Consider the following 20573-nt stretch of genomic DNA (forward strand, 5'->3'; position numbering starts at 1 on the left):
AAAGAGACGCACTGGCTCCGGAATAAGTCACCCCGGGCTGAAGGCAGCCCCTGGCCAGCTGCACAGAAAATGGCACCAGACAAAGTCTCCGAATAACAGCATTTTCTTTATCCCGATGCTGCCAACAGCCAGCTCTACATGCAAGGCACATCCAGCTCTTCTTCACAGGTCCCAGTAACACTGGCCCAAAACATCTCCTGGTTTCTCAAGTACTCCTCAACCCTCAGGACACCCGGACACCACCACGAGGCCCTTTCCTTCAGTCACCAATGCTGACGAAGGACCCACTGCGTGCTCCAGCCCAAGCCTGCCTTCCAGGGCACAGACAGTCCTGGGGGAAGACCCACCATCTGCAAAACTGAGTTCAGCACGTGTGGGACGGCTGAGGCGCGAGCAGAAGCCCCGGCCTGAGCGCGGGAGCAAGGCAGGCGGAGTGTGTGTACGGAAGGAATGGAAAGATCCTGCCGCTACGCTGCACGCCGAGAAGCCCGGCCAGCGGGAACGGAAGGTGAGGCAGCGGGCTGGCCAGCGCCCGGGAGCAGCCCGGGGGTCAGGAAGATGTGGCCATTAGACAGCGCGCTCGCTATGTCTCACTCAAAACGTAAAGGACCGTCAGCACGAGGTCCGGTGCAGGATCAATCACCAAGTCCCTCCTCCTCCGGCATGCCCAGGCCTGGCACACAAGAACCTGAACGTAAGGCAGGCGCCACATACACTCCACACGCTCAGACGTCCACGCACCACGAGGCGTGCCAGACGCTGCGCTGCTCGGCGCTGGGGTGCGGAGACACCGAGCACCAGTCCTTGTCGTGGGCTCCACCAGCGCTTTCTGCAAAGGGCCGGAGGGTGTGTGGCACTGCTGGCCACAGGGCCGCCCTGGCCACGACTCAAGTCTGCCCATGCTGCCGCCGCGACAACAGACACAGGCGTGGCTGTGTCTACACCACCTGCCTACACGGACGGGGCCGGCGGGTGGGGCTGCAGCTTGCTGGCCTCTAGTCCGAAGGGGAAGCGGGGGTGGAAGGAACGCGTTACCACAAAAGGCTTCCCCTGGGCACCAGACGGGGCGGATAGGGCCGGGTGGGGAACCCGAGCTGGGTCTTGCAGGGGGACTGATGCTGCCTCACTCAGCAACAGCAGCAGCACTCCCCCACCCCCCACCCCCCACCCCCGCACCCACACTCGAGCTGTCAGAGGCTCCCTACAGGCACCAGGCAGAAAAGCAGGCTGCCTTTGGAGAAGCCGAGCGCCCACCTTCCCCCACGCCCGGCAGCCAGGCGCGGCCATCTGGAGAGCCGGAGCCCAGGCTCGGTTTGCAGCACAAGGCAGCCCTTCCACCTGCAGGAGCCCCGGGGGCGGGGGGGCGCCTTTAGGAAAGGTATGTGGTGCCCCTGCAGATTACAGACAGCCCACCCTGTCCAAGAATCAGCTGCCTGAAAACAAGGCAGGCCGGGACCAAGGGGTGGAAGTGGGGCTCCCGGTAACCCGGTGCTCCTTCCGGCAGACACCAGCCACCACCAGGAGAGGCCACGCCCCCGAGGGGACAGCACCTTCGGGAAGCAACAGAAATTCGAAATCAGAAACAAGGCCTGTGCTGCGGGGACCAAAGCACTCCTCACCCCAACCTCCTGCAAGCCCCACCCCTGCCTCCCTGACCAGTCGGCCCCCCTGCCCGTCCTCCGTCCCCCTCTGCCCGAACCGAGCCACGGCACGAGCACCGGCCCACACACCGTCCACGTCCTGCCACTGCTCCGGCGGCCAGTGCCAACCCTCTGGCCGAACACACTGGCCCCGAACCGCCACCCAGTCTCATGCCCATCCCCGCTACCTCCGCTCTCCAAAACACAGCTTGCATCTCACCTCTGCCCCACAGACTTCAGGCCGGTGTCCTCGGGGGTTAAACACAGACGGATGCCATTGTCCCCTCACTATCCCCTCACGGGGCAGCCGGGAATAAAGGAGAACAAATGCAACAGCGGCGACCAGTGCTCGGTGCCCGCCCCCAGAGGCCCTCTACCAGGGGCGGCGATTACCCTGGCTCTGCGCCGCTCGCCTCGCAGCTGCCCGTCACTGTCACCCTTACAACAGCTCATCCCTCCGGGCTCCGGCGCAAGCAGGGAGGCCTCCGGGTCCCGCACACCCCGGGCTCCTCCGAGCACCGGGGCCCCTGCTTCCACCCTCTGTGCTCCAGGCCCCACTTGGGGTATCGAGCTAAGGGCTCCGATGCAGAGCGCAGGCCTTCAGACCAGGAGGATCAATTCGCGGACGCTGAGGATCGTCGGTGGACCCCTGAGTTAATCCCCAGGAGAGACATGCCCTGGAGTTCTCAGAAAGCCCTCCTGAGCTCAGCTCTCCCCTGTGGCTCCGTGTTCACCACCACCAAGCCGCCCCGTTTCAGGGCCCCCCCCCCAGCACCCCAGCACAGCTCTCGGAGCATCCCATGGCGTCCCACACCAGGCGGCCTCACGGAGGTGGGGGCCCAGCCCGCTCACTGGGTATCCCTAACAAAGCGTTTCAGTTACAAAGGAGCAAATGCTTGATACAGAAAAGCTGCAGCTTTACAAAACCCAGGCGATGCCACCGTAACCGCTCCCGGCCACACAGGGCTCCGCACCAGGACGGTCCCACTGCGGGGCCCTGGGCCGCAGGCTCCCTGCCCGCCTCCTGTCCTCGCTGCTATGCGGTGCTTCCTGTTTCAAAGGAGGTCAGCAAGGAAGGCCACACAACACTGGACGTGGGTTCTAAGTGTATCTGCTACTTGTTTTTAAAATCATGAAGATGGCTTTCAGGAGAGCTCAGAGGAGACGGCGGGCGGGCGGGCGGGCGGGCGGGCAGAGGCAGAGGAGGAGGCACCACGCGGGTGCCGGTGGCAGCGACCTGCCCACAGGGATGACGTCACCGGAGCAGCGGGGCTCCGGGCACCAGAGGACAAGTGGTAGGCAGCCTTCCGTTCCGTCAGGAGCAGGTCTTCCCTCCACCTTCCCTAACTCACGTCCTCACAGACGGGCTGCCGCAGAGCAGGAGAGAGGGTGGTCGGCCCTCCCTCCACCGAGTGACAGCCACTGCTGCCCACCTGCACGCAAACCGCCTCGAGCCAACCAGCTCGCACAGCGTGACGGCAGGAGCCAGGGGTCCCGGGCCTCGCTTGGTTGGCTGTCTCACTCGGTGGGGACAGGACGTGGGCAGAGGCTGCTGGGATGACAGAGACCATGGTCACCCGTGTGACAGGACCCCGCAGCCCAGAAGGGATTCCAGAGGCTGCTCCTGCCCTGCAGGCCCCTCCCTTCTCAAGAGCGGCTGAGGGGAAGGAGGGAGTCACTCTCCATCTCTACAATAATAAAGCCAATATGCTAATCAGACCTGACGCGGACGAAGCCAGGGCTGCGAGGGAAGCAGGAGCCGGCAGGCGGGGGAGGAAGGCCGCCCTCGAGTGTCCTGGTCTACGTAAGGAGCTGGGGCACATGACCAGACGTCCCGCCGCCCTGGCACCTCTGCAGCCTCTCCAGCAAATGGGAGCTCTAGCTGACACGAGAAGCGAGCACGACTGATCACGTGAGAAAAGCGGCCGAGCGGCTTTTCTCACGTGATCAGTAATCAACATATAACATGACTGCTCAAACACATGTGCATAAATGTGTACACACATCCCAGAAATGGCCCTGAATTCAATTCCATTCGGTTCATAAAACACTATTTAGAATACAGAGGGTCCCGATTAAGCAAGGCAGGATCACAGGCATCTATGCCTCACCCTTCCAAACCCCTAAAATGAAAATAAGCCCTAGCCAGTTGGGCTCAGTGGATAGTGTTGGCCTGCGGACTGAAGGGTCCCGGGTTCGATTCCGGTCAAGAGCACAAGCTTGGGTTGCAGGCTCGATCCCCAGTAGGAGGCGTGCAGGTGGCAGCTGATCAATGATTCTCTGTCACCATTGATGTTTCCATCTCTCTCTCCCTCTCCCTTCCTCTCTGAAATCAATAAAAATATTTTTAAATGAAAATAAACAATAGAGAGAACCCAAAAGACAGGGCCGATGTGGGCGGGGCAGATAAAGAACAGGCGGGAGCGGCAGTAGGTGTGGCAGACTGGAGGGCCCTGCAGACTGAAGGCTGCCGACCACAGAGCTGTAAGGGCCGAGCTGTAAGCCGGGAGGTGGGGACTGGAGGTGGGAGCCGGGAGGGGCTGCACCTGCCCAGCTGGCCTCCCGCGTGGCCTCCCGCCTCCCGCCTCCCGCCTCCCGCCTCTCCCTCTGGATAAACTAAACAGGGAAGGCTGGGCTGGAGAACACCAGGGTCAAAGTGGAGAGGGCGAGGAAAGAAGCTAAAAAGAGAAGCGAAGCAAAACTGGAGTAGCCAGTCCCGGCAGGCGCAGGCCCCTCTGCTGGCCTCACAGGAAGGCGGCAGGCAGACAACTCGTCCCTCTGTCCCGCCACGCCCAGGGCAAAGGCAGGGTCTTCTCTTGAAAACCTTTACAGACACTTGAGGCTCAAGAAAAAAGGCCCGCCTCCCAGTTCCCAGTCAGCTGTGTGTGCCCAAGGCCACAGACATCTGAGACCTCAACTAGAAGACGGACCAAGTGAACAAAGAGCCGAGAGGAAACAGACAATGCCAGAAACAAGTTCACAAATCCTATATAATAAAAGTGTAGTATGCAAATTGTCCCCTTGACCTGGAGTTTGACCAGGAGGCGGGGCCAGCAGGGGGAAGGGAGGGAGGCCCCAGCCGGCAGCCACTAGGGACCCTACCAGTGCACAAATTTTGTGCACTCGTCCTCTAGTAAATAATATAAATCAGTACCCGCAGAAAATACAGAGAAGATACTGCACCCGTGCAACCAAAACGGGATTTTTCCCTTAAGGGACGATCCGAATACAGAAAGCTCGGGAAGGGTTATACACGTGAGCCACAGCCCTGCAACCTCAGGTTGATCATAAGCAAAACGCCAGGCAGAGCCCAGCGGCGGGCATGCTATGGACACGGACGGTGCTCCTGAAAGCAGGGTCGTGAGGAGCTAGAAGACCCGACAACTCACAGTCCAGAGCACCTGCGGAGACCTGGCGGCCAGCGGGGCCCCTGGACAAGGAAGGGCATGGGGGAAGGAAGGAAATCCGAGTGAAGCCAGACGCTAGTTCCTAACGACGTATCGGGTTGGTTGGTTACTGGGACACACGTCCACACTAACGTAGATCTGCGTGATGGGGGAGACTGGGGGCAGGGCACACAGGAACTCCAACTTTCCTGTAAATCCAAACTGTTCTAAATCATAGAACAAATGGAAGAATGAAGTCAATGAAACCTCAGAAAAATTAACAAGGAGATGAATGCTAGTCTCTCCTCCACTCAAAACGAAAGGACTAACCCAGGAGTTCGAACTTCACTAGGAGTTCCAGAAGCACGGAGAAAAAACAGAGGGGAGGAAATTACCAAATAAAAATTACAAGAAAAATCCCAGAGTCAAAGAAGTCTTCAAGATCGCAAGTGCTCGGAATAACGGATATAAAAAGAACACCAGGAACAACGTGAAATTTCATTACATTGTGGCTGAAGAGCGCACAGCCTCTGAAATCCGCCCCCCCCAACCCCCCCCCCCCCGAACCCCTGCCAAAGGTCTGGGGAAGCCAGCAGGACGCAGCCAGGCGCCTCCCTCTCGGGCAGCAGCAGCGCGTTGCTCGAGCAGCATTCCCCTTCCGGGGAAAGTATTTTCCATCTAGAACCCAATACTCAGCTGACCAGATCAACTATGGGGACAGAAAAAGACTTTTCCAGATTCATACAAGGACTCAAAGGACACGAGAGCAAAGCAAGACAGAGGCCAATGTCACAGGGGCCACTCCTGCCCAAGAGAAGGCATCTTGTCCTGCCCCAGGCAGCCCTCGGGCCTAAAGGGGCTGACCCACCCCCAGCTGGGGTGGAGGGGAGCACGCCTGGACTAAGAGAAAAGCGCCCCGACTGCTAGTGATTGGCTCGGAAGGGGTCTGACCCACCCAGGCAAGTAACACACCTGGTTCCTTAGCGACAACATGGAACACTGGGCCGACCAACCCACCTGCAACCTGCGCACCTCCGGACTCGCACTTAACTGAGCCGGAAGGGACTAGTGTTCTAAATCGATAGGACAAACGGAAGAATGGAACTGTTGTTTAAGGCAGCTTTAAATAGTTGCTGGTGCTTGATACTCCAATCTCCCAACTGATACACACGGGATCCAGGAAACAAGGGGTCCAGCAGGGGGAGCAAACCCAAGTCCCAGAATGACAACCAAGGAAGCACCACAGGCAGGAGCGCTGGGAGGAGGGCTCCAGCATCGGAGGCGCGGAGGTTCTCTAACGTGGCTGCGCACTTAGAAAACAGCGCTTGTTGAACTTTATTGGAGCACATGTAAAATGTAGAAGACACAGTTTTATGCAGTTGAATTCATCCATCTTTTCTATTTTGGTAGTGTCCTATTTAAGGAATTTTGTCTTCTCCAAGATGGTAACGAGACTCTCCGATGTTTTCTTCTAGCCGCTTTGTTGTTTATCTTTCCTGTTGTGGCTCTGTAGGCTCACAGTGCTTGTGAAAATGAGGTAGATTCCCCCACATGGAGAATCTAACATCCCAGCACTTTGTCTGAAGAGACCATCTTTTCCCCGCCATGTGACACCTTTGTCATAAACTAAGTGACTACTTGTGTGCAGTCTGTTTCGAGGCCTCCACGCCATGCTCTCGGCCGGTCCGTCAGGCCTGCGGCCAGCGCTGTGCGGCATCAATGGCTGTGGCTGCCGTAAAACCTTGACATCGCGCAGGACACGTCCCACAGCTTTGCTCTTCCCCTGGCAACGCCTGAATTGTCCTTGGCCCTTTCATTTCATTCCAATTTCAGAATCAGTTTGTCAATTTCCAAACAAAACAACAACAAAGGAAAAGCCTGCTGGGAGTCTGACTGAAATTACAAGGACTCTAGAGATCATTTCTGGGGAAAACCACCATGTTTACAAAGCCAAGTGCCAGTGAGTATGTGGAGCAAGGATACGTCGCGTGCACTACAGGTGGCCATGTCACCTGGTACAATCACTGGAAAACTGGCAGCTGCAGTGACCTGTGACCCAGTAATTCCATTCCTACACTTACATCCAATATACCCAACACATGTGCGTGCATGCATCCAGGGCCAGGTGCAAGAATGAACAGCTCAAAATGGAAACAAGCTACAAACCCACCAGCAGCCAGAAGGAATAAATACTGTATGCACGTAAGGGAATACTATCCAAGATCAAATAAATTTACACACAACTACAGGGGTGAAACTCACAAATATACCATTTCATAAAGAACCAGGCACAGCCCTGGCTGCTTTGGTTCTGTGGATGGAGCATCAGCGGACCGATGGGTCCCTGGTTCAAGTCCAGTCAAGGGCACATGCCCGGGTTGTAGGCTCGATCCCCTGAATTCCCCCTGCCCCATAGGCCAGGAGGCAGCCAATCAATGATTCTCTCTCATCATTGATGTTTCTATCTAGCTCTCCCCTCCTCTCTGAAATCAATAAAAATATATTTAAAAAAAAAAAAAGACACAAAAGATTAGGTTGTAGGCTCAATCCCCGGCCTTGGAGGCAACAATTCAATGTGTCTCTCTCATCCATGTTTCTCTCTCTCTCCCTCTCCCTCCCACTCTCTTAAAAATCAATGGGAAAATATCCTTGGGTGAGGATTAACAAAAACAAAAACAAAATTTACCCAGGAACTGGCAAATGAAAAGAAATATATGGCACAAAGCTCTCTTTCCGTTTCTCCTTCCTCTTCTACCTCCAAATAATGGTGAGTTAGCAAGTGAGAAGTACTTTGCAAATGCCACCAAAAACTAGGTCTGTATTGTAAAATCTGATTTGGTAGAGAACAGAAATTGGAGACGGCATTTGTAATGGCCTGTTCCTTGTAACCAAATCCACAGCGTTTTCGGAGGGCCACTGACCCGGAGTCAGCGCCAGGTGATTCAATCGGCGGATTCATGCGAACCACTGGGCCCGGCACCAGGACCGGCACTCGGGACGGCTCCTGGCAGGGGGAAGCTCTGGCCAGGAAAGAGCCAATAACGCACCACGCCCAGTCCTGGCCCCGAACACTCCCCACGGGCGGGGCGTGTCTGTTCTTTAATTTATACAGTAGTTATCTTTGTGACTAACACATAACACCAACACACTCGCTGTAACAGTTCAAGTGATACAAACAAGTCAATCCAACTCAAAAAGTAACCGTGGCCTTGATGGACAACCTCTGCCCTTTCTCAGCTTGCATAAACCTGTCAGAAGTTTGTCGTTTGTGGTCTTCAATTTTTATTCTATAAATGTGGAAGTTACCACTGTGCTGCAGCTGTAGCACACTGTACTGTTAAAGAGCAAACTATGTTGTAATTGCATGATAGCACGCAATACTTTCTCCTCCTAATGTAACCATGGCCATCTTTCCAGGAAACGCACGCTGACGGCCTCCTTCTTCTTAGCGTCACACAGGACTCCCTCTGCAGTTGTGCCACATTTACCAGGCCCTATAGACATGCCAATCACTCCGGTGCACACTGTGACAGTAATGCCACCACCCCCACCCCAGCCCTGTATGTTCCACTTGGACCAGTATTTCGATGAAGCACATTTGCAGTTTGTGTGCAAAGAACTGGAAGGCAGGAGGAAAGGCAAGAGAGGAGGCGCGGAGAGTGACCCTCCCAGGGACCCCGGCCTTCCATCAGGTCAGGTACCAGGAGGCAGAAGCCTTCAGCAGCAAATGCTGGGGGGACACACAGCTCAGCCCCTGACCAAGGAGCAAAGCCGCTTCCTAGCCAGCCTCCTCCAACCGCTGCCTGCAGCCTGGAGGCAGAAAAGAGGCACCAGTGGCTTCCCGGGGAGCCCCCAAGGAGACTCCTTAGTAACCAACAGGTCCCCCCGGGCACGCCTCCCTGTGCTCGGTGAGGAACTCCCAGGCTGCTGAGGCTCCTGCTAGCCACTGCCAGGTGGCTGTCCTTACTATCACCCCCACTTCCAGGTGAGGCCATGGAGGCCCAGAGGGCGCGCCACAGGCCAAGGTCACTCCGGCCTCCTCACTCGGTCACATCCTCTCCGAGTGGAGGCCTGTGCACAGGCTGTTTGCTTACAGAGATGGATTCTCAACAGCGCAGCCCCACAAGCCACACTCTCTGAGGAAAAGACAGAGGTGAAATGGGCTGAGTTGGTTTAAATCATCTCCCAGAGAGCAAGCCTGCGGCTCTATTCTCCAAGCCTCAGGCGCAGAGGGAAACCAGGAAGGCACAGGTCACGGGACCACCAGTCAGGCAAGACCAGGGCTTACATAACAAAAAAGAACCCAGAAATAAGGGCCAGGTGTGCCCCCCGGACCTTCACAAGCATGCCAACCGCCCCTGCAGCAAGGGGGGACCAGGAGCGCGCGCCCCCGCTGCAAACACACCAACTTTCTCCACTTGCTTTTATACTGAACCAGCAGCACCAAGACCTTCCTCCTGCGAACAGAGCTGTTCTCAGGACTCCGTGACCCCTCCCTACTCCAGTCTCCCCCCATTCCTAGACTGTCATAGACTGGCTGCCTCCCTTCACCCTACACCAAGTTCACATACAGAGCACACAGCCCACCTTGCCCCTGCGCCCCGGCTCCCGTGTCAATGCCAAATGGTTAGCTTCCAGATCCTTGGAGAGCAGCCCTTGCTGGTTAAATCTGCCCTTTGCCACGGCTAAGAATTACCAATAGGGTGTCGGTATTTCCGGGGTGGGCACAGAATTCCAATGGTCTTTTTTCCCCCTGCAGAGGACAGCAAAGGACCAAAGTGATGCTGGAGACCCGTATGTAAGATGTCCTTTACGTACACCTAGAAACATACCTGTTTTCCAGTGTCACTTCAGGTTTTTAAAACTCCTGTGCATAGTTAAAACATTCCCATCAGTAGAAAACTAAACTCTTCAAGACGGCACTAACTCTTGAGCTGAAAAAAGGCCAGCAGGCAGGCAGGACGGACTTGCATTTCCTGCCCTGCGGTTCTGGGCACCGGGTTTGCGGGAACCCGCCCGCCCCGCCGCTGTCGCAGTGTTTCAGGTCTTGCTAAACCGAGCAGCATGGAATCAACACCTGTGCCGCTCCTGCACGGACTGGCTGCCCTGCGCCGGTCCGCTCCGCTGGAACTGTGTCACCAGAGCAACGCTGAGCGGTGCCAACCTCACGGCCTGAACAGGAAACAGGCTCAAAGGGTAAACAAGACTCGTTCAGGGTCCTGCTGCGTAGGTGCAGGATGCGGAAACGAACGCTGCACGCCTGACCGGCTGCAGCCCGCACACTGCAGAGCCCCTGCACCACAACTGCCTTCACACACACCTCCCAGGCCTCACCTAACTCTCCAAGAGCAGAGCAGACTCAGTGGGGGGGCAGCCGATGATCAAAGCCTTGTCAGGGGGATGGACCTTGGAGGCAGGGAGGCCCCTGGTGAAGGGTCTGAGCTCCTGGAGGTGAGAGCGGGGCGATTTGATTTGGGTGGAAATCCTCAGCATTTAGCCCTGAGCTCAGCAATTAGGAACACCAACATCTAGTAAACAAACAGCCCCAAGTGTACACGCCTGCCTACGGCAAACCCCCAGGCCCTCAGCTGGGGCTGAGTCCCGGAGCCGTTAATGGGCAAGGTTTTCCCCAGCCCTTGCCCGCGCCGGCATGCAAACACCCCCACCTCCAGGAGGAAGGGTTACTATCACCTAGTGCAGTGGTCGGCAAACTGCGGCTCGCGAGCCACATGCAGCTCGTTGGCCCCTGGAGTGTGGCTCTTCCACAAAATACCACGGCCTGGGCGAGTCTATTTTGAAGAAGTGGCGTTGGAAGAAGTTTAAGTTTAAAAAATTTGGCTCTCAAAAGAAATTTCAATCGTTGTCCTGTTGATATTTGGCTCTGCTGACTAATGAGTTTGCCGACCACTGGCCTGGGGCAAAGAGGCAGCGGCCCCAAAAGAATACCAGCACATCATCGCATCACCCGCTCGCCAGGGGCAGAACGGGGACTTGCAGGCAGCTGACCTCGAAGCTAGGCCTGCTCTCCACCCAGAAGGGGCCGGGCATGCGGACCGCACCCCCCTCTCAGAGGGGCTCCGTGGGAACTCCGGAGGCGGCCTGAGCTTTCTCTGCCAGGCTCTTGTGTATGAAGTCTGGAAGACAACGTCAGTGACAAAGGCCATCGCTTTAGAGGACACTGAAAATCAAACTCAGGCCGGCTCCCGGCGCCTCCCTCCGCAAGCCCCGGGTAGTCCCCCATCAGCCTTCACCTGGTGCGGTGCGAGGGCACTCCTGCCCCGGCCACTCTGCAGGGGAGGCCACGGTGAAGTCTGGCCCGCGTGTCCACACGGATCAGAACGTAACCTTCCCCACCAACTGTACGAGAGCCAGGAAACACGGACACCCCCCGCCCCCAGCACGCCCTTCGCCGAGAGGCCCGGTCAGAAACACCACTCACAGCCAGCTGCACGGACACGGACACCACTTTCTGAGAGGAATTTAACAGAATTCTCCCCGAAACAATAGCCGACGAGAAGAGCCAACACTGCCGACACTCTCAACCGGCTTATACACAAACTGTCACTTCGGAGAGAAATTTGGCAGAATTTTACCAAAGTCGTGTGATATCCAAAAATTAGAAATAGCCCAGCCCTAACTGGTTTGGCTCAGTGGAAAGCGCGTCGGCCTGCGACTGAAGGGTCCCCGGTTCGATTCCAGTCAAGGGCATGTACCTTGGTTGCAGGCACATCCCCAGTAGGTGTGCAGGAGGCAGCTGATCGATGTTTCTCTCTCATCGACGTTTCTAACTCTCTCTCTCTCTCTCTCTTCCTCTCTGTAAAAAATCAATAAAATATATTTTTTTAAAAAGGAAAAAAAGAAATAGCCCAAAGTCCAACTCCAACAGGAAGCGGGTAAAATCAAGGATGTCCACAGAACAGCCTCTGCAGTGGCTCCAGCGGGCGATGCAATGAGCGGCGCGGGCTGCGCGGCAGGACGGCAGGCGTTTTATTACGGGGAAGGGGCAGGCGCCCCAAAACCAGAAATCCGCGTGGGCATGACCCGCAGCATCTTGTCTCCTGTGGAACCACAAGAAGCTACTTGCGGCGACTTGGTTCGGGAGACTGGGTAAGAGCCTGTACCTTTAACACAGCTTCAACTTCCTACTTCAAGAAAAAAAAAAAAAAGTCAACTGGGAATACATGGGCCCCGGGATTATGAGCTATTTTTGTTTTCTTCACACACTTGTATATTTTTTAAAACCTAATAAACATTATTTTTAAAACACTGGAAGTGTGGTGCATCTGTCCTTACTAATATGGAAATGTTCGATAGATGTTCTATTCTTGCTTTTTAAAAAACCTCCCTACAAAGGGCCATATTTGTGTAGGCTCTGAGTCGAGAAGGATAAACACTGTGGCTGTAAACAGTGGTTATGTCCCGGGAAGCTGAGGGAAAAGAGCTTTCCTTTTTCTTCTTGCGCTGGCTTTTCCTTTTTTTGTTTCGAGTATGTATAGGCTTTCTTTTTTAATCCTCACCCGAGGAGATGTTTTTAATTGATTCGAGCGAGAGAGAGAAACATGATTGATTGCCTCCTACACCCCCCCACCCCCACCCCAGGCAGAGATCAGACTCGAAACCTGGGCAGGTGCCCTGACCAGGAATCGAACCTACGCCCCTTTGGAGCGTGGGATGGCGCTCTAACCACTGAGCACACCGGCCAGGGCACGAGTGTGTATGCTTTTGCAATTAATTATATATCAGGGGGAAAATTCCGAGTTATGCTTCAGGCCATCGCTCCACCCGCCGCAGCTATTTCTGAACACTCAGCCCATTCAGGCGCACAGACAGGCCGGGCCGGCAGCAGCGCGGGCCCCTCCCAGGCAGGCCTGGGCTCCTGCACTACCTGGAACAGAGCTGGGCTGTTAAGCGCTGAGCTGTATGTAAACAACACCTGCCTGAAAAAGCTCTGAGGACACAAAGGAACCATGGAAAGCGCGAGATGACCTCCTTTTCCCAGCTGGCCCCACGCTGATCCATCCCATCTTTCTTAACAAAGAGATGGTCAACTGGAGCATCCTGAGCCACGGCCTAGCTGCCCTCTGCCGGGCCGCCACTGGCCACTCTGGACCACTGGCATCATCATGCTCACGTCCCAAGGGCTCCGGCGCTCGGGAAAGCAAGCTGACCCACAGGCTCTCTGGGGCCCATATATTTTTTATTTCAACTTAGAAACATATTTTTAACTAGGGGCCCGATGCACGAAATTCGTGCAAGAGTAGGCCTTCCCTCCGGCACCCAGGACCCGGGCTTCCCTCGCAGCCCCGGCTTCATCAGGAAGGTCGTCCAGAAGGACGTCCAGTCTAATTAGCATATTTTGCTTTTATTATTATAGATACTGAGGCTTGGAACACAGTTTCCCAGAGGTGCTATTTCAAGTCAGCTACATGTTCCGGAAGGCGTCCTTCACCCCCCGCACCAGCTGAGCTGGGCCTGCCTACTCGGTGGGCCCCATGAGAGCCTGGTATGCAGCTCCCTGCTCACCCTACACACCTGTGGAAGCGCGTGTGAGACACGGAGCACCGGGAGGAACAGGGAGCAACAAGTCCACTCCATGTGCCCCTACTCACTCCCTCCGTGGGGGACAGTCCATTCGGTAAATAAAAGCAAAACTGTATTCCTAAATTGTTGCCCACCAATACATGAATGGGTGAGCGTGTAATACTCCATTATCTTATCTATGTATATGCTAGAGGCCCGATGCACGAAATTTGTGCAAGAGCAGCCTTCACAGCCGCAGCGGCTGCCTGGGTCCCTCCCTCACAGCCACTGGCGGCTGCAGCCCTGGCTTCATCCTGGAAGGACGTCTGGTCTAATTAGCATATTACACTTTTATTATTATAGATAGATGTGTACACATAAAAGAATGAAATATTATTCAGCCTTAAAAAGGAATGGAATTCTGACGTGCCACAAACTGGATAAATCGTGAGAAACTAATGCTGAGTGAAATAAGGCAGTCACAGGACAAATACTGGATGATACCACTGACAGGGATACCCAGAGTCGTCAAACTCACAGAGACAGAAAGTGGAGGGTGGTCGCCAGCGGCTTGGGGGGGGGGGGGGGGGGGGCTAGCTTTTCATGGAGACAGAGTTTCAGTTTGGGAAGATGACAAAGTGCTGGAGAATGATGGTGGTTGCACAATGTGAATGTACTAATGCCATTGAATTGTACACTTAAAAACGGTTAAAATGATAGCTTTTGTTATGTATCTTTTAGCACAATAAAATAATTGTTTTTAAAAAAACCTAAAGCCCTAGCCCGTTTGGCTCAGTGGATAGAGCATCAGCCTGCGGAACAAAGGGTCCCAGATTCGATTCCAGTCAAGGGCATGTACACCTTGGTTGCAGGCTTCTCCCCAGCCTGGGGCCCTGGTCAGGACTCCTGCAGGAGACAACCAATCCACGTGTTTCTCCCACATCGATGTTTCTCTCTCTTTCCCTCTCTCTTCCATTCTAAAAATCAATGGAAAAATATCCTCGGGTGAGGATTAACAATAAATAAATAAATAAATAAATATGATTAAATGTTTTTAAAAAAATAAAACTAAAGTTGTAAAAAGAGCTATAAAAAAAAGCTACAGGGGCTAGGAAAGAATCACCGGGGGTGATGACAAAGTTAGGTTGAGGGGTTCCCAGGTTGAGGGGTTCCGAAGGCCTCTTTACGGAGGCACTTGCCTTCCCCCCACTGGATCATGAGCTCCCGAGGAGCACAAGTGGGGTGTCCACATCCGTGTCCCGGGACATAAATGTTTAAGTCAATGCACCTGGCCAGACTCACATCAGTAAAAGGAGTAAGACCCCGAGCCCTACTCACCCGAGGGCTCAGCCAGGACTGAGACCCCAGAACTTAGCGGCCCCTGAGGGAAGCCCCCTGTGCCCAAGGCTGAGCCGGTGACAGGGCTGACAGAGAAGCGGGTCCCGAGCCAGAGCTGAGGAAGGAGCACCCCGCTGTGCCCGGAACGCTGCTGGGGGGGAACAACCAGCAGCCCCAAGGTTCACAGGCAGGAATGCGTCCCCAGCTTTGTTTCTAAGAAGGGAAATGGGGACAGTCTAACTGTCTAATAACAGAGGATTAGATAAATCATGTCACGTCCTTATCACAGCAAGTATGCAATGACTACAAATCACGCTTTCAATAATTTAGGGAAATACGTTATAACGTTAAGAGGAACTATATACTGTGAATAGTGTATATAGTATTTTTTTCTAATTTTGAAAAACCCAGCACGTAATCAAAGGGAATACACCAATCCTTACTGTACGGTGAGGTTACAGGTGATTTGTATTGTTATTCTCGTCTTTATTATTTTTTTAAAAATATATTTTATTGACTTTTTACAGAGGAAGAGGGATAGAGAGTTAGAAACATCGATGAGAAACATCCATCAGCTGCCTCCTGCACACCACCCACCGGGGATGTGCCCACAACCAAGGCACATGCCCCTGACCGGAATCGAACCCGGGACCCTTCAGTCCGCAGGCCGACGCCCTATCCACTGAGCCAAACCGGTCTCGGCTCGTCTTTATTCTTTTCAGTATTTTGGTGTGTTTTTTTCCCAGTGAAAATGTTACTTTTACAAATGGGGGGAAATGTAATTAAAAGGCCTTGCAAAACATAGACGGTCAAGGAGGATCCGCTGCAGGACAGGGAATGAAAAAGCAATAAATAGCGCTTCTGCAACACCGCCGAGAGGGAAGGCTGCTGGTTTCCTCGGGAGGCGGGAGGGGGTCCAGAGCAGAGCTGCCCAGCCCGCGGCTGGGGGGGGGGGGGGAGCGGAAGGAAGCCGTGGAGCAGAGCATGTGCAGGAGGCCAGCGACTCAGGCGTCATTCTGCCCTGGGACCCCTCGTGCAGCGCTTTACAAACCAAGGCTGCCTGGAGCACCCCAGCCCCGGGCTCGGGCCACAGGCAAACCAACAAGCACAGTGACCACCACTCAACCAGGACGTCTGGCTCCAGTCCCTCAGGCAGGTCTCCCTCCCGGAGCAGGGACCGCCCACGTGCCACCTCACACAGGTCAGGGATGCCACCACAGACAGGTCAGGGATGCCACGGGCAGCAAAGCCCAGTCTCCGAGCTCCAGGTAAGGAGGTGGAGGTCGGGTCCAGACGGCACCTTTTAAAACTAAACGCTGGTCGTGAGAATTTCATTTCACCAGCAAGCTCATCTCTCCTTCTGATCTCCAGCACTACAGGCAATGCCTTCATTTCTTTGTCCAAAAGGACAGAACCAAGGTTCCTAAGGCTACACACGTCCAGGAAAAAAACCTGAAGACAAAAATCGAGTTCTGGTTTGAAAAGAAGATAGTCTGGTTGGTCTGGACTAAAATCTGAGATCCAGAGCACAAAGCCAGCCGGTGTCTGAGGGAAACTCCCTTTTTCAGAGGGCAATGCACTGCTTAAAAATCCAGTGTAGATGGGCCCTGTTTAATGCCTGCCCACCCATAACAAGATCCATACTTTTGACAGTAGAGAAGCCTCATTATCAAATTTAGAAACACATGTTCTGGCCCACGTGGCCTGTTACGGTTTGAAATAGAAACCAATATAGAAATGATCAATCTTAAACGGTAGAGTAAGGAGACATATAACCAGCACACAGCCATGAGCAACATGAGTCAGTACTTGGTGCAAGGTGCAAAAAAAATCTCAAAAGTACAATAAATTAACCCTTCAGGAAAAGAGAGGACTGCGATTTTAAAAGGGGGTGGTGTGAACAGGCCAACCAAAGGCTGAACAAAAAACAACAAAACAAAAAAAAACACAATCTCGGCCAGGCCCCAGGCCCCAGGCAGCAGACGGAGCTGGAATTAGCTCTGACTTGCCATTCCTGAAATTCCACTCTCCCAGGCTTTTCTGGCTCTTCCTTCTCCAGGCTTTTCCTTTACCCATTTGGGCCTGAAGGAGCCTGGGAGCTGTAGGAGGTGGTTGGCCCCCACAATGGGCAGACAAGGTCCCCCTCGCAGTGCATTCCGAATTCCCAGGTAGTCCAAAGCCTGCTGGGAGGGACAGCCGGTCCATCTCCTTCCCTAACCAGCAGCCCAGAGCCGGCCCAGGCTGGGCCGGATGGAAGCAGACAGAAAGGATGGAAGGGGTGCAGCCTGAGAGGAGGACAGACCCTGTGGCCACTCCTTCAGCCCCACAGCCAGGAGGCCTGAGGGGTTACCAGGACATTAAAAACACACCTGGACAAAACCAAGATGGTGTGGGAATGCCAAAAGAACCAACACAAACCCCCATCAGACTGCAGAACCACTGGAATCCAAGCAGCCTCATTTACAAACAAGCTACAGGCTTGGCCCAGGGGTAGCCAAGACTGGGGTCAGGCTCCCCCGTTAGCTTCAGTCCTTCCTATGGCCTCCAGTAAACAGCGGACACCGTGTCCGGCTGGGCAGTATCGCTCTCCTAAGCCATTCTGGGGCTTCCAGGCAGGGGAATGGTCATCCTGACATCAAAACATTAGACGGGGCCAGGATTTGGGGTGGGAAAGTCACAAGGACCATCAACGAGGAGAATTGAAGAAAAAGACCAGGAATTAGGAAAAAAAGAACCAGAAAACTAGGTAACCACAAACACAACAAACGTTTTCATCACCCCCTATGGATGGGAGCACTTTGCTACAAATGGGATGTGAGCTCCCGAGAGCCCCAGCAGATTCATTACGACCAGGCCTAATCATCCCCACTTTACAGAGGCAGGCGCTGAGCCAATGCGGCCCAGAACCCGGGCTCCCAGAGACATCCTTGCCCAAACACGCAGAGGGTCCCCAGTGAGTCTCCGCCGCTCCCCGAGAAACACAGTTATCCTCCAAGGCACAACCCCCGGGTCTCTGCTTGTTGTCCTCGGCGCCTTGCACTATCCCAGCTCTGCCTTAAGCCCAACTGTCAGAACAGCTCAGAAGGGACAGGCCACCCCCCCCCCGCCCCCATCCAAACACAGGGACCCAGGACCACATCACCCCGGTCTACCTAGTCCCTTCCTGAGGGCTCCACAGTGCCATTCCCACCCTGGCCTCCCCACCGAGGCCCAGCCCTGAATCATCAAGTGGCCATTGCTATTTTGTGCCGTGAATTCCTTCCCCCTTGTCCAGGCCTCAGCCCAGCACCTGTGGCTGCAGCCGGCTGGGCTCTGCGGCCGGCACCTCAGGTGGCTAACTTCCATCCTGGGACTTGATGGCAAGTATACAAACAGCAGAGGAGGAACAACGGCTGAACCCCAACTGTGTGCCCGGCCCTCCACCATCTTCCCGACCTCACCCTCCGAGGTGGAGAATGCAATGTCCCTACGTACGTCACTGACGACTGAGAGAACCCCCGAGTGCCCTGACAGAGGAGGACGGGCACCCCAACACCTGGGCCTCCCCGTCCCCACCTGGCAGCACAGCGCTGTGCACAGACATGCCCAGATGGCTTTGGAGAAACCCTGCTAGGACTGCGAGTGGAGGGTAACGCAGAAAAGCCACATAAAAACGCTCGTAAAACCCTAAGGGAAAAAGAGCATCGCAGGCACGGTGACCGATCCTGTACACCCAAGGCTTCCAAAGGTTTCTCCCAGGCAGCCATTTAGCAAATGACACCCTCAGAGCGCCTCCCAGCCCCCCTCTCCCACCCCTTCGGGCGGACCATTCCCTGGAAAAACACCTCCTCCTCCCGCCGCACCGTGGGCTCGGGCCTCCCACGGTATTTACAAAGAGGAGAGAGAAAGGGGGGCCGCCCGGCCCTCGGTGTCCAGCCGCTGCTCCTCACCGGGAGGGCAGGGAGGGCAGGGGAGAGGAGGGGAGAGCAGAGGAGAGGAGGGGGAGGGGAGGGGAGGGGAGAGCAGAGGAGAGGAGGGGAGGGGAGGGGAGGGGAGAGCAGAGGAGAGATGGGGAAAGCAGGGGAGAGGAGGGGAGAGCAGAGGAGAGGAGGGGGAGGGCAGGGGGAGGGGAGGGGAGGGGAGGGCAGGGGAGAGGAGGGGAGGGCAGGGGGAGGGGAGAGCAGGGGAGAGCAGGGGAGGGGAGGGGGAGGGCAGGGGAGAGCAGGGGAGAGGAGGGGAGGGGGAGGGGGAGGGGAGGGGGAGGGGGAGGGGAGGGGGAGGGGGAGGGAGGGCCGGGAGGAAACCCAGCGCAGAGCCGCCGGGCAGACCCCGAGCAGCGACATCCTGTTTATTAGTCAACATCTCGGCAGCAGAGGCGCCGCGTTCCCCAAATACCCCCGGTGCCCGCACCCGGCCGCGTCGGCGGCGTTGACCCCGCACACAGGCCAGCAGCCCCGGCCACCAACCGCGGTGACACTGGGGGGGGCAGGGCCGGCCGCCCCCGCGCCCCGAAACCGCCCAGCGGCCGCCGCCCCCGGCCCCGAGGGCCGCCCGCCCCCCGAACCCCACCTCGGCGGGGGGGTGGGGGCCGGAGAGCCGCCCGACGTCCCCGGACCTCACGGCCTTCTCGGCCGCCGGCCCCCGGGCCGCCCCGCACGCCGGCCCCGACCCCGGGGACCCCGCCGCGCGGCGCCCGGGCCCGGCCTCCCGGCCTCCGACCCGCCGCCGAGCCCAGGCCGCGCGGCGCCGCCACAACAATGGCGAGGGCCCGGCGCCCGCCCCGGCCCGGCCTCCGCCCGCGGCCCCGGCCCCCCGGCGGCCCAACGGCGGCAGCGCGGGGCGGGCCGAGGCCCGCGCGCTCGCGGACAAAGGTCGCCGGGCCCGGGCCCCGCTGTCAGTCAGCGCCGCCGAGACAAAGCCGGGCCGCGCCTCCATCTTAGCGCCGCCGCCGCCCCGGCCCCGCGCCCGCCCCGGGCCCACCTGGTCTGGTTCCGCGGGCGCGACGGGGCCGGGCGATGGCGGTCGGGCGGCGGTCGGGCGCGGAGGCGGCGGGATGGCGGCGGATGGCGCGGCGGCGGCGCGGTGCCTGCTCCCTCGCTCCCTCCCTCCCGCTCGCTCTCGCTCGCTGGAGCCTCCGAGCCTGTGTCTCGCCGCCGCCTCCCTCTCCCTCTCCCTCTCGCGCTCCGCTCCCCGCCCCCCGCCGCCGCCGCCCCCGCCTCCCCCGCTCCCCCGCCCGCCGCCGCCGCCGCCCGCGCAGCGCCCCCTGCCGCGCCCCCCGGGATCGCCGGCGCCCCCCGGCCTGAGGGGCTGGGGTCCGGGGCGGGGGTTGAGGGCGGGGGCCGGAGCCGAGGGGAGGGGGCGAGAGGAGGGGCGAGGAGGGTCAAGGGGGCCCCCTGCAAGTGGAGGAGTTCGGGAGGCGCGGGCAGGGCGGCGGGAGAGGGCGCCGGGGCTTCGGGAAGGGGCGCGCGGAGCGAGGGGGGGCGGAGGCCGGGAGGGGGAGGGGCGGGCCGGAAGCGGGGGCGCCGGGGCGAGGGGCCGGCGGGGGTGGGGGCCGGGGGGCGAGAGCCCGGATCTCCGCCCCTCCCCCCCCGGACCGCAGCGCCCCCGACAGACCCGCCCGGATTCTGCGCGGAAGGAAGCAGAGGCTGCACCGCTCCGGCCGGAGGGAGGCGGCTGCCCGCGCTGTGGGGCTCCGAACCCTCCGAGCGAG

At 57.1% G+C, this 20573-nt stretch overlaps 1 protein-coding gene across 12 annotated transcripts in view; it reads right to left on the minus strand.

Annotated features, from left to right (window-relative positions):
• The window catches only part of PRRC2B (proline rich coiled-coil 2B), a 75539-nt gene extending 55472 nt beyond the window's left edge, over nt 1-20067 (minus strand). For 8 of the 12 annotated variants that reach the window (XR_013814450.1, XM_079789646.1, XM_079789651.1 and 5 more), the window contains exon 1: nt 19844-20066. The gene's annotated coding sequence lies outside the window, so the exon portion shown is untranslated. Of the gene's footprint in view, nt 1-19843 lie in introns of all 12 variants that reach the window. The other 4 variants (XM_079789653.1, XM_079789652.1, XM_079789647.1 and 1 more) reach the window with 2 other exon arrangements.
• Nucleotides 20068-20573: the final 506 nt, after the last annotated feature.

This window comes from Cnephaeus nilssonii, assembly GCF_951640355.1.
Source record: "Cnephaeus nilssonii genome assembly, chromosome: 14".
NCBI classification, from domain to species: domain Eukaryota; kingdom Metazoa; phylum Chordata; class Mammalia; order Chiroptera; family Vespertilionidae; genus Cnephaeus; species Cnephaeus nilssonii.